Source organism: Amphiura filiformis, chromosome 12 (genome assembly GCF_039555335.1).
Source record: "Amphiura filiformis chromosome 12, Afil_fr2py, whole genome shotgun sequence".
In the NCBI taxonomy this organism is placed as follows: domain Eukaryota; kingdom Metazoa; phylum Echinodermata; class Ophiuroidea; order Amphilepidida; family Amphiuridae; genus Amphiura; species Amphiura filiformis.
The window spans coordinates 43833871-43851654 of record NC_092639.1 but is presented as its reverse complement, the minus strand read 5'-3'; the positions used below and the strand labels follow the sequence as shown (position 1 = coordinate 43851654).

Genomic DNA, 17784 nt, shown 5'->3' with positions numbered 1-17784 from the left:
ATAAGAGAGAGAGATTAGAGAGAGAGGGAGAGAGAGAGAGAGAGAGAGAGAGAGAGAGAGAGAGAGTTAGAGAGGGAGAGAGAGAGAGAGTCAGTAAGAGAAAGAGCGTGAGAGAGAAAGAGGAAGGAGAAAAAGAAAGAGAGCGAGCGAGGGAGGGAGGGAGGGAGAGAGAGAGATGGGAAGAGTTGGTGAGATAGTTATGTAATATCATCAAGGATAGTCTTACACTAACGCTTTATTGAGAATATTTAATTTTGAAACGTAAATTGTTTTACCAATGTTAGTAAATTTGTTTCCAATTTTGTTTCAGGATTTCTATAGCAACCAGGCCAAAGGCGTTTTTAATTTTCGTCATTGATAGAATATGGTTCTTAATTAACTGAAGAACATTGTTCTGATGGAAGCCGTTTTTTCTGTTAAAAGGAAGTTTAAATTGAGCACAATGTGAGCAAGTTGTAAAAACTAATACTAAATTTTGTCAAAATTATTACTTAATTTTGCCGTAAATTGCATCACTTCCTACAAAGTAAAGCAGCACTTCAAAGTATTTCTGATGACAAGTTGGCAACGTTATCAGCAACAGGAAATGAAAGTACATATACCGTAAACGTTCGCCTAATGGCGGTATGGAGTTCTTGGAAATGAGAGAGCGCCATCCCTGTAAAAGCCGACTATTATCACTGATCATTAAGGGTACGTGTAGTTAAAGGATGAAACCTATCGACACATACAATTATGAACAAGATCGAACAAACTTGTTCATGATAATGCGGTAATTATTCACCTGATACGTTGTGGCCCAGTGAGCAGAGCATTAGACTATAGTGCGATGATAAAGAGAACTTGTGGAGAAGTTTGACGGTTCGAATCTCATGCAGTAATTTCTGATAGATTATGATGTCTGTCAATGTTTTTTTTTCTGATTTGAGGAAATGTTATTCTCTATTTTCTTGTTTTTATCTTCAACATTGTAAATTATATAATTCTATTATTTTATCTTGTATGTGTCTTTTTTCATGATTCTTTGTTTTTTCGTTTTATTTTAGAGTAACTCAGTCCATTCAATCAAATGTTGTAATTAACCTATTTGATTGTATAGGCATTTGTTATGTGTGTGAGACGAACTGTCTCGTGCGACCAGAGAAGATGATAAAAGAGGAGGTCGCTCGCTGCCCACATCAAATAAATAATGTGTGCATCCGCCTATTGATGGAAACAATGATCTAATCCGATTGATCAACTAATACGATAAGTGGCTTTGCGAGTCACGACTGTCTAGCTCTAAACGACGCATGCCCGGATATCAATTTGTTACGTCAGTTGACCGCGAAATATAATTTCTGTATTGTTTGGCATGACTGGCTGCTAAGTTTGACCCGAGATCCCTGTGAAAAAGACCCGCATTTTGGATCCAAATAGCATTTTTGGACACGTTTGGACACAAAACGGGAGTATAATGAGAAACTGACACGAGTTTGAATTACTGATCACACTGGTTTTATGTTTCCGTAAACTGCCGCAAATATTCAAATAGTTATCATTTAAATTTCTTTTCCTTTGACCTTACATTAATTTGACTGGAAAATTAATTATGCTTGACTTTCCATAACTTAACAATTTTTTGATTTTTTAATGGGAGTTGCAATATATATAATGCTTCTTCACTCGTTTAAAAATCATGGTCACCCTGGTTAGTATTATTTTTTTAAAACAAAAAAAGCATGATTTGACTGCAAAATTGGGACTTTAACGATGTACTTCCGTGTGTGGAATATTTTCTCCACTGGAGAGAACTACCAAATCAGACGAGCGTGTGGCGGATGAACAGATTACCACAAAGGAAGTTTCAAGTGGTGTTTTAAGTACCCCAAACAAAGAAAAGTGAATAGAGGTTAACTGTGGGTAATCGGATTATATGTTCGAGCGATCTCCTCTTTTCTCATCTTCTCTGGTGCGACAAGTCTTTCAATTCGCGCGAGTGTCCTTGCCTATGCATCAGTGGTCATAAGAGGTATATCATTTTATTCGAAAGGGGGGGTCCCAAATATACGGGGGTCATAAAGTTTTGGAAAGAATAATAGCAGGGGGTCATAAAATGTTTTATGACCAAAATGTAGGGAGTCACACGATGACCATAGAAAGTGTGTTATTTTATTCAAAAAGACTGATTTCAATGCCATTTTGGGGTTTGGGATCATAAAATTTTTGTTGCTGAAATAGGGGGTGCGCAATTTTATTGACGCAGACTTTTTGTAAATTTGGGAACCCCCCCCCTTCCGAAAAAAATGATAGCCCTCTAAGAGGATTCAAAAGATAACCTCTGCCCCAATAATCCCTAGCTATATTTGTTTGAAACTGTTCCACGGAGGATGTATCATAAATGACCTATAGTCTTCAAATGATATAAATAAAATTTGAATGAGTGAACGAACAAAATCATACAACGACCAACTGAATAGAGGCTGTGCATATGAGCGTGTTTATAGTGAGCCAGATTATCCGGTATTTAGCGTATAAGTACATCTTATACGGTATTGGTCGCCACTATAAACAGACCAATAGCGCTATTTGCCGCACATATTATACGGAACTGATATCCTTCGATATCGATGGATATTGCAGTATATTTATTCCGTATACGGCCACTATAAACAGACAGGGATTAACGATACCGTTATTCAAGGAAGTGGAGCAGGGTTATATAACTCGCCGAGCTCAAATTTGTCACTGTAATAACACATCACCTACAAATATGGTACGGTGCTGTAGCAAAAATGTTAAAAAATAGGCCGGTATCGTTTCGACGGCAAACTGTTTGAAATTGGCACCATATTTGTGCAATATTGCATTGCGGTGACCTCGAACGCGCTGAGTTCAACCACCTCGGATTCAGAATAGCGCTATTGGTTGCCACTATAAACAGCCGAGATAACGGATAAGTCACATTCCATCCTAATCCCATATGCGTATAAGGATACCGTATAAATACCGTACACCACTATAAACACGCTCTATGACGTATCATCCCGTAAATCTAGTGGAGGACTACTCAAATACATTCAATAAAAGCATGATTGCATCTACCGCGACAGTTCGTCTCACACACATAACAAAATGCACTACGATCAAATAGGTTGATGACAACATTTGATTGAATGGACTGCACTGCGCCATGATTACGGAGAAGAAACCGGTTCAAATCTTTCGTTTGGAGCCAATCGATAAACCCAAGGCCTCTATAGCTATCATTGAATACTGACTAGGATTCCACAACACAATGAGAACATGTTATAAGGCGCTTTGGAAGGCACACAAATAGGCCTACCCCAATGGCTTTCCATATTATGTGCACTCAACAACTATTCAGTATCGAAGCCCGGTATCGAAGTTACGTAATGTTACTATGTCAACGGGATCACGCGCTTAAGTAATGAACCACGATCGAAACAATCAGTACACAAAAAGGCATACCAAAATAGCGTGATCGTAATGATCGCCATATAAACAGTGCTTGGTTCCGATACCATCACGGAGTTACGTAACTACTTCGTGGTCTGATAGTTAAATGATCTGATCTACTTGGGTTCGATCCTTTTAAGAAAAGAAAAAATAGCTGATCATTTATAATGCATAAATGAATAAAGTAATGTAGTTACACAATTTGAAACATTGAGGCCGTTCTATTTTTCAAATGTCATTTAACTGTTAAATGTAGTGGAATATATCATGCATTGATAGGTAGCAGGTGGAGCAAATTTTGTCAGCGGGTTTTGTTGCCGTTTGTTCGCAGTACCTATTTATCTAAAAATAAAAAGAAAATTAAAATTAAATTAAAAAAAAAATTCACAATATTCTTTCGTAAAATGGGGACAAAATCCAAAAACATTTCTTGCCCCTTCTTCACATAAAAGTGGGGGCCGAAATGAAGATTCGAACAAGTACCTTTCACCATTCAAGGCGCACCCTCTACCGACTGAGCTAACGGGTCAGACAATAGAAGTGTGTAATTTTGAACTGAAGAAAAAAAAAAAATTATGAAGAAATTACAATGTTATAAAAAGATTTACCAAAATGAGTTAGGTATAACGTATGAATCGATTTACAAATTAAGTCCAATGACACTTTGAGAAAGAATACCTGAAGAAACCCCAAAACATTTGCTGCTCTAGCAACGAACCTAGTGACCTTAAGTATTGGGTCATGTCACGATATTTTTTTCTGAGGCATTATGTCCAGGTTGCTCAATTTAACATACACGTATCCTTAATGCTGTTGAGATTTTACAAGGATGGCGCTCTCACATTTCTAAGAATCCAAAAGCGCCATTAGGCGAACGTTTACGGTAGTTTTACTGTTTGTTACAAAATAAAACGAATCTGCAATGATTTTATTGATGAAGAAAATATAATAATTCAAAGTTAACTTGAAAGCATATCAACATTTCACAACAGAGAACCTGCAATGATTAAGTCTGTTAATAGTTAGTAGAAGTTTACGCGATTGCATAGATTTTCATCATTTTAATAGTGGCTAAATAAAAAAAAAAATCCATAACAAAATGGTATAAAAATATCCCATTGTAAAAGGATGTTTCGTCATGTTGAACCATGTGTATATTTGTTGAGTATCCAGGTACGTGCAAATCTATATTTCAACAATCATAGCTCTTCCTCAAAATTACATATTGTACTATACCAAGTCAATGGCATTTATAATCAATTTTAGCGTTAGGGCTCCACATGTCTAATTATACACTATAATTTCTGTTAAATTCAAGTGGTTCCAATTATGCATTTGGAAGAGACACTTCACGATCTCACTTCCTCTCTGACTATAGAGATTTGATAGGGCTAAGTATGGCAGATAAGTCACTTTAAATACCTCACCAGAATTCTTCTTACTTTTGCCATCTCAAACACTAAACTGATTCATATTGAATATTTCATTTTATAGAATGTAAGTTTTTTTTATTTATGCAAAAAATACCAGATTTTGCTATCGAAATCTCATTATAAATTAAATGTACACCATAATCTAATTTAAGTTACAAATAAACAGTTTAAGAGCAGCTGTATTTGAACACGTTGTGTTTTACGTTACACAATTCATACCTTCCGCCAGCAGTAGATATTCTGTTTCAGGCGTATTCTCTAGAGTATTTTATTCTGTAAGGCGTTTTTTACACACACAGGGTAAACGTGTGCCCTAAATACATATCAGCAAACACTGCTGTGAGGACACGGAACAAACAAGAATATGTACTGCAATTCAAAATGATTTTGAGTAGTCCCATAGGAAGCCAGCCTAGAAACACGATACTTGTGAGTTGGTTGGCCCATTAGGTGTATCCTTCTCAACCAGTACAAATGTGCTACTGAATGGATAGCGTTGTTCTGAAAGGGTGACCCCGAGACGGTGACATCAAATTGAGGCAATGACAAGAACATGTTGGGGGGAAATGTACTATTACTGGCGAGATATAACTTGCGAAATTTAGTTCGAGACGGTGATTGGGCATCTGGAGAACATGGCCAAACCATTTCATCCGCGTAGGGACACTTCTTCAAGTATTGTCATTGTTATGCCCAACCTGCGCCTGATCTCCTCATTCCTTATCTTGTTCATTAGCCGGACACCAATGATAGACATATCATCTCAAATTTACTTCGAGCATTACATGCTTGGTATGATTTACGCAATGGCAATAATGTGGCAGAATGAGAGCTCGGCAGATCCTCACTTTGAGTGACCTTGAAATATCTTGGTTTGACTTTGCCTCATTTCAAATATTGAGTTTTAGTTTTGGTTTTGGTTTTGGTCACGTGGTTTTCTATTGTCCTGCCTAACCACTTGAATCACAAGATATCGAACTCATTGTTTCTACCTTTGTTTAAAACTAAACATTTGTGACAGGTAGTTTCGGTTTTGGTTTCAGTTTCTTATAAGTGGTGTGACAAATAAAATTACAGGATTTTCGAGTTACCTGATCTAAGTATACAAAAGAAATGTTTAAATTTCGCAGTGCAATATTCACGAGCAGAGAAGTCGAACAAAGCAGTCTACATTTGAAAGCATTGATTTAGTTTGAAAGCATTGACTTGAGACTACGAAATAGCCTAAGCTGATTTAACTGTGAAAATATATAGACCATCGAAATATTTGCATTCGACATTACAAAAGGGGCCACTATTGTAATTGTATAGGTGCTATAAACAAAATCGATTCATGTCCTTAATCCCATGTACCAGAATCGATGGAAGGCCATTATATGACCTCTAATAACCTAATGACTTTTACTGAAGCAATTTTTACTGCAAAAAGTAGAAGATAGAGGGGAGAAGAGATTGTGTGATGTGTGGGTGTGTGTGTGTGGGGGGGGGTGGGTTGGAGGGCAAGGGGATATGGGCCGGGAGAGAGAGAAACATATGAGAGAGAGCATTGGAAGTGAAAGGGAAGGGGGAGGAGAGCTCGAGATGAAGATATCGAATGTAGGGGAGGAGGAGGGGGAAAGGGGTAATTTAGGGAAGATGTGGTTATATAGGGAGGGAGTCCTCTCTTAAAGAGGCATGGGTTGTGCTTCCGGGGATAATAAACTAATTCATAATCAAATCATCTCCATGCATCGTTTATGTTTCATACAAACAAACAAATCCCCACCCCACCCCATCCTTCAATATACGCGCATGTATATGATTTCTAGGCCTAGAACTCGTGAGTGTAATATGCCACCTACCGTCGACAGAGAGCATCAACTGTCGTCCGCGGGATAGATTTCCGATATCAATCATGATAATAATTATGTTAGCACAATAGGCTATTGTATACTTCTGGTTATATACCCTATACTGTGTCCTCCCAGCATAATAGTGTTATGATTGCAGACCAGATCAGCTCTACTTTTTAATCCCTTGATTTTTGGTTTCTGAACAAAAGAGAAACCAAAACTATATATTTGAAATGAGGGAAAGTCTAGAAATATCTTGGTTCGAGTTGTAAAATAATTTCAAAGCTCTTGTTTCCACAGCATTTACCTTTTCATTCCCATCCATCTTTGCCACTCTGTCTCATCTCACTAAGCTCCTTGTCTCTCCTTTTCGATATCGAAACATGCTCTTAAGGGCTGGGGTATGAACGTTTGGACAGTATTTATTTTGGGACATTAGAGCACATCAGACATATCGAATTGCATTCTGAATACGAAGAATGTCATTCTGATATCAAATAATTTTGACTTTTGAAATTTGCAATTTAATACACATTTTATGGCAAATCATTAAAAATTGATATTTTTGATATTTAACAGTAATTGAAGTAAACTTTATAAATCTGATGATTTATACTTAAAGTGTATGTAGGTGGGATGAAAAGCCGACGATCAATTGAAAATTTTGACCTTTCGTATTGAAGATATGGATTTTTTTCCCAAAACACAAAAAAAATTAGGTCGTTTTGGGGAAAAAATCCATATCTTCAATATGAAAGGTCAAAATTTTCAATTGACCGTCGGCTTTTCCTCCGTGCTACATACACTTTAAGAATATATCATTAGATTTATATAATTTACTTCGAGGACTGTTACATATCAAAATTTGAAAATATCAAATTTTTATAATTTGTCATAAAATTTGTATTATATTGTGATTTTCAAAAAATGAAAATTATTTGATATCAGAAAGACATGCTTCGTATTCAGAATGCAATTCGATAGGTCTGAGGTGCTCTCATGTCCCACAAAAAATACTGTCGAAACGCAATAAACGCTCATTTTAGATCCCTTAATATTTTCATCCGTACAAACTGTTTTCCTTCTACTGAAACATGGTTGTCACACCGGGCCTCGCATGCCTCTTCTTCTCTTTAATCCTCTCTTACATATGCATTTCTCTTACCTGTACCTATAACTTTTTTATCGCTCACCTTCTGATCTCGTCTTTTAATTTCTTGCAATTCTGCTACTGTTATGTATGCATTTGAAAGGGACATACTTGTATTCAAAACTCCCTGGCCAATGCCTACTAATACAACCTGAACCTGCTGTACGTCTATTATTAAATGAAGATAATGAAACACATTTATCTGACGTGTCACCTTAGCTTATGGTTAGGCTTCAGTATTGCAAAGCACCAGTAAGCAAAACACAAAACAGCAAGAGTCAAGAATATAAAAATGTATATAAAAAAAGTGACACGTGACCAGTCTCCGATTACGATCAATACAGGAGCATCTTTGCAGTTGCCAGATGAAGTCCAATGAGATTAGATGAAACTTTGCAGAAGTTATTCCAGTATTTTATTCATAATTCACCTTCTGTTTTTACAACTGGATTATTCATAATATGCATCAACATATACTATAAAGTGTTATGAAGCAATATCAATAAAGTTGCTGTAGATAAAATGGAGATTTGAGCTGGGTTTTCAAACTTTTTATACTTACGGAATTTCCAAACCGCCACAGCGTGATGAACGAGTAGAAACAGAGTCAGGACGCGATCTTCGTCAAGGCTCGCATCTATAATGAGGGCATTAAAATACTCCAGTTTAGAAAGAATGAGAGTTCGTGCAGCATATTTGAAAGGGACCGTTCACAAACACTTGTAAGGGGAGGGGGCTGATGCAAAAAAATTTCATCGCGCAAAATTTTTCGGGCCCCCCTTTACAGACCTCAAAAATTTCAGGGCCCCCCTTTTTGACATGAAAATTATGGGTCAACCCCATAGAAAAGCATATAAACTCAATTTTTCCAGGAAAATTTGTGGTCATTTTTTCAGGGCCCCCCCCTTAGGAGGGTCAAAAATTTTCAGGGCCCCCTTTTTGCATCAGGCTTCCCTAACAAGTGTTTGTGAACGGTCCCTAAGTATCATAGCCAATGATACGATGGAATCTACAATGTCAGATTATATAGGGTCCACAACTTATAAGTTCCCCCTAATGCTTTTTAAAGTAAGTCAAAAAATATTTGACGAAATGTCAAAATGTAAAAAGGTATGTATAGCGCTATTTGTTTTACACATGTGGACCAATTTGTTGCGTCACACATCATTGCGTCCAATCACAATGGTTAATTGTGTAAGAAAAGAGGCCGTTTAAAAAGTTGCACCTGAGTGCATAGCATGAATAGACCTGACTGACTGTATTGTTTGAGAGTTGAATCCTATGGACTCAGATGCAACTTTTAGTACTGTTTAAAACGGTTTCTTTTGTTTACACAATGAACCATTGTGACTGAACGCAATGACGTGTGACGCTATAATTTGGTCCGTATGTGTAAAACAAATAAACTTACCCACCCATACCTTTTTACAGGTTTGCATTTCTTCAAATATGTTTCGATTTATTCTAAAAAGTATTTAGGGGGGAACTTATAACTTGTGGACCCTATAATGTTCAGATATGGATATTTAATGGTAAAAAATGACTCCAAGGTTACTGCGACTAATGAACTTCAACATTACCAATATAAAGATGTATGTATTCTACTCTGTGCAGATGATGTGGTAAGAAGGCGATAGAAATTTAGTTTTTGCTGATATTATTTTAGTTGTACCATGTTCTTTTACACATTAATCAACAACACCTTAATTTCCCTGTTTCCCTTAATTAATTAACAACACCTTAATTTCCCTGTTTCCCTTAACCGTACCAAACACCAAAAAACCTCAATTCAGAAAGCGTAGGCACAAGCAGGTATCCCAGGTGATGCTATTGTGTCATCACGCGAACACTCATATGGGCACGTAAAGCTTGGCCGGGTAAGCTACTCCCCCGTGGCAAGGTAGGCCAGTGTGCACCCGCGGGGTCGGGGGTTCGAAACCGCACCCGAGAAAAAAAGTTTTCTCTTCTTCTTCTTCTTTCTTTCCTTCCTCCTTCTTTCCTCCCCCTCGCCAAAAGGTAGCGAGGGCGTAAGGGTTAATTAACAACACCTTAATTTCCCTGTTTCCCTTAATGAAGGTTACACGAAGAAACGTATAAAAAACGTATAAAAGACGTATAAAGTTGTTCTCTAAAACAGAGTTTTCTCAGTAATCAAATATCGCAGCGAGTGAAATGTTGGTGCATTGGATATAGCTTAACATTTTTGTGTGTGTTATATACAAATTTTTAGAATAAGTTTGAAAATCCTTCGTTTAAAGCATTTTTACGCACCATGTTCACAAGATCAAAAACACGTTCCATGACGTTTTTTTCAAATGTGCGCCCTGTATAAATCCACGCCGAGTGATTGTTTTCTTCTTTTTCGTATTGTACTACAAATCGATCAAAGAAATAATGTTGCCATGGGGAAGAACCAAATACAGTACCGATTAAATTTTAAAAGCCCGTTTTTGGGGAAAATTTTGGAGAATTTGCTTGAGAAAAAGCTGGTTTGTGAAATTATCGATATCTTGATTACGGGACGTTAATTTAGACATCTGAATACCTACATTATTTCTCAACATTCTGCCAATTGCTATTCCATTTGATTTTCACTCCAAATTGAAGCTAGTTTTGCAAAAAACGAGGTTTTTACCATCGGGTTCGTCCAAAATTTCAGCGCCGACATGCGTGTTTATTCTAAGAGCCATTATGCGGACGCAATTGTAATCACGTCGTTTCGTCAAATTATAATTATATATCCCCTTCGAGGACAATCAATTGCGTAAGTTGATGTGTGGCCGAGCGGATAGAGCGTTGGACTTTGAATCTATAATGATTAATTTTTGTGGGTTCGAGTCCCCGTGTGGCTGAAATTTCGATTTTTTTTCCTCTTTTCTCATTTTTACTTCTGTTCTTCCCTCTTTTCTTTCTCCTTTTCTTTTTTCATTTCTTTTTTTCTTTCTTTCTTTCTTTCTTTCTTTCTTTCTTTCTTTCTTTCTTTCTTTCTTTCTTTCTTTCTTTCTTTCTTTCTTTCTTTCTTTCTTTCTTTCTTTCTTTCTTTTTATTCACTATTTCTTTATTCTTTCTTGCGCCTTTCTTTTATAGTTTTTGTATATTTGATTGATTCGCTGACTGCAGTGATTGATTGTTTTTCACTTTATATAATTCAGAAATTTGTAGGCCTGCTAAGTCTGTCTTGTTGAATATTCCCAAATTCAATTTACAACTAATTGCTTTGTGATGTTGTTGTTGATGTTATTTATTTATTTCATCAAAGATATCAAGGCTCTATAAATTTAATATCAACACATTTTGTAGACGGTGGCGTATCTTCATGGGGCGGGCATAGAGGCCAGAGGAAGTGCCCCCAATCGATTTTAAAATTTATAAAATCCTCATGAAAAAGGCTTGCCCCCCCCCCCATCCCCCCATCCCCCCACCCCCGCCGCATCACGAGCTCCAGGCACGAGCTGAGCCAAGTTTCATGTCTTGACCGTGGATCGATATTATATTATAATTATTAAAGTAGGCTTACCTCCCGGTACGCTTGTTCATTTTCTGCATGGCTGTTTCTGTTATGAACTTACGCCCTCTGAAATCAAGCGCATGAAAAACCTTTCGGCTAACCTTAAGTGAGTTAAACATAGTGAAGCAACATGGATCTTGGCATCAACAATAATACATTTGAATGCAGTCTAATAGAACTGACTTCAAATTAAAAAGCCTTGACTTAGAAATGAGTACGAAATATTTTCTGGACAACACTGCACATTGGACATGATTGATTAAACGTTTTCTACTTGTGACATGTGATTTCACAAAAAAAATCTGCACCAAATTACTTTTGGGTAGCAACCATATAAACATTTCACGAGTAATAAAACTTAGTCACACGATTCCACAGAAACTTAATTTACTTTAAGCTGCAATTAAGCCACGTGTCATGCTCGACAAGGTAGTATAATACCATTTTGTATCCGCATTCAGTCATGATCTACCCGACGAACGGAAATTGTACATTTTGTCTCCCCGCTAATGATTGCCTCGCATCCATTTTTGTCATTATGCGGCCTCTCGACTCATTTCTCGTCCCAATTTTCCCTCAGCCGATAATATTGCACTATAATAGCTTCTAGCGTAAAACATGACGATTATGTAAGGTCGCGTGTGAATGGTAAAACTTTGAATTAAGAACGAGTCTGTCTATATACTAAAGAGGCACGTTACTACTTCAACACTGTAATAGCAAAAAACTACATAAACCGACAAGTTTGTAAAATGCATTTTCACGATAAATGTTAAACGATTATTTTCTCACATAAAATGTCACCCTCATAATTTTTTTCGGCTTTGCTTTCACCCCAGGCTTTCACAATATCACTTTTTGGTCGTGTCTTTATTTTGGCCAAGATATTCACCTACCGTTTCGCTAAAGATAATGTGAAATGTTTATTCGTCTGTCTAGGTTTTTGAATAAAATGAGTACAAAAGAATACGGGGGAGGAATAGCAGAAAGGTGTTATTCAGGATTATAGCGGATGAGGGAAAGAAGGGTATAATTGCTATGTAGTTTTCAGACAGGTGGAATTTCCCAAGGCGTTTGATCTGCTTTTAAATTGGAGAAATGGAATTGAAGTCCATTGTATTTTCGGATCCTTCGATTTTAATTCTCTAGTTTAATTTACAGGACGTACTTCATGCTCGCATCAACTACAACGCCTTAGTTTTGAACGTAGCATTCGGATGAAATTGAACAAAACGAGCAGATTTAGATTTACGTGTTAGATTTACGTCGCTTGAATTAAACACCCAAGTAGTTAAACTCGACAAAGTCGACCAAACAATGTGTGCTTTTGAGAAATTCTCCACATTTAGAGGTTAAGTTTCTATGTTTTTGCAGTAGTTGTTGTACGAAAAATCATTGAAAAGGCGTATACCGAAGCACTGGAATTTTGTTGAATTCAAGGCGACATTTGATACCATCTGTCGAGAAGCACTGTGGAAATGTAAATGACCCATCGGAGCAGACTCTGGTTGACCTCATCGAAAGCATTTGCAAGCAAATCAAAATGCTCGGTTATTGTTAATGGTAAGTAACAGTGGTAATTGGTGTGAGACTTAGATGCCACGTCTCTCCAAGCCTATTCATACCTCGGATTTGTGATGAAAAATGTCCAGAACCTAGGCAGCGGAATCCAGATGGGCAACATGCATACAAATAACACCCACTATGCTGACGTTTTAACCCCATGGATATTGTATTCGAAAAGCTCAAAATTTCCACCAATAAATTGGCGAAAACCTGCAGGAAGTGGAAGACTTCGTCTTTCTGTGTAGTAATGTGCCCGCAATAGAGGTGGATGTCACACAACATACCAGAATATCAACCATTTGACCAACTGGTCAACCAAGATATTTCAAGGTCACTCAAATTTAAGATCTTCAGAGACCGTATTCTCCCTATTGCCACAGAGCCACATTTGAGATGATATTTCTCATCATTGGTGTCCGGTTAATGGAAAGGATATTAGGAATGAGGATATCAGGCGCAGGTTGGGCATAACGAAGACAATACTTGAAGAAGTGTATCGACGCGGATGAAATGGTTTGGCCATGTTCTCCAGATGCCCAATCACCGACTCCCTCGTAAGCTTACCATAACGACTTCAATGTCCCTAGACCACCATGACGCCCTCCTAAAAGATTGCAAGACAAAGTATAACACCACATAGGGATGCCACTGCAAGAAGCTGAACAGGCTCAAGGAAGACTGCAGTGGAGGAAGTGTCTGAGATCAAAGGGCCATACTGGGTCGAGGACATAAGTCGAATTTGGTTGCATTAATGTCCTGCCTGCATTATTAAGGGCTTCCTGAATGTTTGAAACAAATCCATTTTGTTCCAAATTGCAGGACTGCTGTGTAGAACCGGTTCCTGGGGGGGGTCCAGCTGTCCAGGACTCTGAAACATATGAATGAGCAAATGTTACAGCTCATATTGTTTGTTGCTTAAGCAAGCATAAAGGTGCGCTGCAGTGTATACTAACCAATGTTTAATGAGGTTCACACAGGGGCAAAAATCTGATGTTTGAAATATGTGGAGCGATATTTTGACACTTTTACATTTTGTAGATGTCCATTGAGAAAAACAAGCTAATTACGTAAATGTCAATCCATTGCGCTATTTAATGATGCAAACTAAGGACGAGTTCGTGATTCCTTTCAATAACACGACATCATAAGTTCATTTTCTTGTTCTCTTTGAGTTATTCTCTATGTTTGCCGACCGTTCTTTTTAACACCCACGTTTCAACTCCCTCTACGAACGGGTTCGTGTTTCATTTGAAGTTGTTGTCACTCCACAATTTATTCGTGTGTGAAAAGAAGAAACCAGTACCGCCCTCGAGACAGATTGAATCGTAGCGTCAGTCGGTCACTCAGTCTCGCACAGTTAAATGCTAGGGTGAATCTACACTCGTATAAGTGACTTTACACGGGAATTACCTTATATAGCAGACGACGAATAGACGACACGTCAATGTGAATGAGTCCGTCAATATATCCATATCCGGATTCCGGAATAGAAATGGACATTTGCTCCTATGAGCATGATTAGAACTGATACAGTGCTTCTTTAATTAAGACGACTGTTCAAAATATGTGAAGAATTATCTAAGATCAAAGCTACTGGACCTGTACATTGATGTGCATAGTCACAACTAATGTAGTGGCAAACAGTTACCAAAATATTGTTCAGTCAAGCATTCAGGAGCCCGGATTTCTTATACTCACGGATATTTACAGATTTTTCTCCAGGACGAATGTGACAAAATTGTGTACCCAGTAGCTCTTTAATTGAAACCCCGTCCAGTCGTGGATAAACCTACAGATCATATACGTTTAAAATAAACTTCTATGAGCTGAAGAATCATTTTACAGTTAAATTAAGCTATCATCTGGTTCACTCGTGATGTTTATATCGATTCGCACTATTGATAAGTAGTGTTATCATTGGTCTGATGTTGATATTAATCAGCCTCGGACTTGTTTATGGATCATAAATAAAACTATGACATTGACTGCAGCAGTAATGCACTGATTTAATGATTTTTTTCTTCTTCTTGAAGGCAAACGTTAAAACTAGGTAAGTGGAACACTGATGCTTATTAAGGTTTGTTTATACGCCTTCTAGCTAAGTTAATATTGACGACATGACCGATATTAATATTTCATAATCCAACTGACAATAATATACTGAAGTCATTATTAATGTGAATTGTGAATATTCAAAATTTGGACGATAAGGTGTTTGTAGAATTATGTGATTAGGGATTTGCAAATAATCCAGTAAGCAAAAACAGTAGTAAAAACAAAATATATTCCCTCAACTGCCAGCAAAAGCTACAGGCTTGAAATCAAAGCAAAGCCCACGTGGTTCTAAACATTTTTTAATATATCCTTTAAAGAATCGGTGCAACTCCCACCTCACTAGCTCAGCTTGACTCCATCTCATTGAGCCACCGCAGGGCAGTTGGAGCAGCCACATTCTTCCATCATATGTTCTACAAGGAGGCCCCTGAGGTATTATGCCAGCTGATGCCAGACATCCATGTCCATGACCCCAGGTTGCGACGGTCGGTGAGATCCCATGACCTAGCAGTGGAAGTCCCAAGATCAAACCTTGTCAGCCATGAAAGATCATTTCTACCATCTACAGCCCAATTATGGAATTCTCTACCTGCCCAAATTCCAGCCATTAGATCGAGGGCCAGCTTCAGCTGGGAGGTTAATCGCTTTCTGGATGCTTCCTCGTCAGCAGCTTCTAAATGATTATTTTTTGTCTCTGCTGTTAATACCCAGTTATGCCATATCTTAAAAAATCGTCCTTCTAATTGATAGCTTTCATTTTTGTTACTTCTGTTATAATTGTTATATCGCCCTAATGTTTTTGTATGTGTATTGAATATCAGGCAATATGATATTGTCATTTCGACATAATGACATAATAAATACGAGATATATTTAGTGCCTTTGCAAACCTGTCCTCGCACTCAAACATTGATAGGTGAAGATAATCATTTTAGTGTACGTGGCAAGCAATCACCAGGTGAGTTGTGAGTGAAGAAAAATATTACCATATTTACTACATTAACTTTTTCATATCCCAGTAAGGGATGGTGCAATAATCATGTGTAACCCTTGGGGTGGTGAATTATAGGGGGAGGGAAATTTTTTTTGTGCACAGATGCTTTGGGCACCGTTTCTATATTACGCCCTAAAAAGGTTTAGGAAAACGTTTGGAACACGTTCAAATATGTAAAATTTCCTGTTCGCTGCACTCACATTATATGATAAGACAATTTAATGTTTTAAATTTGGGTTCCCCAACATCTTTCATGTGTAAGGGGGAGGGGCAACAATTGTTTTTGGCACGGCCCGGGCGGATTTTTGGCAGTCCATTTTGAGAATTTCCTACCCGGCATACACATAATTATTACACCACTTAATCATTATACAATTATATGTTATAGACAACAAATCACTGCTAAGCTAAGAAAGTCGGGTAAAAATGTAATTTTCAACCAAAATTTAGGAGTGTAAGCAACCCTTTTTGTTGATTTGCTGTCCATTCTGGTCCAATTACATGTATTTCACTTATTTCACCACCATTTCTACAATTATAGTATATTCGCTTCACCGAAGTGCTAAAATATTGTCACGACCCCAACCACCCATCCCCCTTGATATCTAATGGTGCGTCCCTTATTGCCTCTTAATGTCATTTTAAAGCAGATGTTGGATTACTCCCAAGATTTCCCTTGATGATACATCAAACTTGTTGGCGGCGTAATTGCTTTGTATTTGTTTTGCCAATGTCTATATCGGACGTTAATAGAGGATGCGACAAGTCAATCCCATAATGCAGTGTAATGTTGCTTTGCAATTGATTAACAAGCATCTCACGGGACTAGGATGTTCATTAGACTTGCGATTCATTCCACAAATCTAAAATTGTGTGAAAAATCTGGTATTGTTTTGAATGTTTACACCCATCTCAAGAACGGTAAAGCCCATGAAAATGCATTCTTTGATATCCATGTTGTACACCTTTACTTCGCAGTGCATGCCGGGAGTAGTTTGAAGTAGCAATCATTAAGCTATAAACTAACTGATGAACATGGGCAAACAACTGTTGCAATGCGATATATAATAGTTGATGATATCTCAAAACGAAATAGATTACCTTCTTTCAAGTAGCCTGTTCATCTAATATGTTGATTGATAATGTAGAGATAAAGCAATAAGTCGATAGCCGTCTTTTTATATGGAATGTGGCTAAAGTATGAAAGTATGTTAATTTAGCCTATACAACAATAAGAAATGTTTGGGGTAGTGTTGTACCAAACTGTTTTTTCAGCACTAGTTCCAGGTAACCTATTGAGGCATGCAACCAATTGCTTCGCCCTTATTAAGTTAAATCAGGGATGGTTAAATTGACACTTAGTAATGTTTGGGGCATTGTGAACCCAGAGTGTTGAACCTTGTCTTTTTTCAGCACTACCAAGTCGTGCAAGTACTGACGGACTAATAAATACCAGCCCGTGCTTCCAGTCAGTTGAGTATGTACTTGTGCAATTTTACCATTCCGAGTCTGATATTTGAATAGCTACTTGCAAATTAGAATTAAGCATTAATTTTGCCCACAAGTAGTGCAAAGGAAGTTTTGGTATATCTTTTTATACTTAAATGAAAAGGTTAATAAAAGTTATCTCACCTGTGTTAATTTTGTTCAAAGTTTGACAAACTGTTTCTACACACTTCGATGATCTGTATGTTAATACATGCAACAGTCATCGTGTGATTGGCACAACACACCCCAACTGGTAACACACTACTCCCATGCATCCGCAAGGCAGCCAGTCAATCTAC

General features: G+C 37.5%; 1 protein-coding gene across 2 annotated transcripts in view; it reads left to right on the top strand.

Annotated features, from left to right (window-relative positions):
• Positions 1 to 17784, top strand: part of LOC140166260 (proline rich transmembrane protein 1B-like) — a 57946-nt gene that overhangs the window by 5230 nt on the left and 34932 nt on the right. The window contains exon 1 of one of the 2 annotated variants that reach the window (XM_072189666.1): positions 14787 to 14998. The exons of the other annotated variant lie outside the window; for it this stretch is intronic. The gene's annotated coding sequence lies outside the window, so the exon portion shown is untranslated. Of the gene's footprint in view, positions 1 to 14786; positions 14999 to 17784 lie in introns of those variants that run through there. 2 annotated transcript variants of the gene reach the window in all.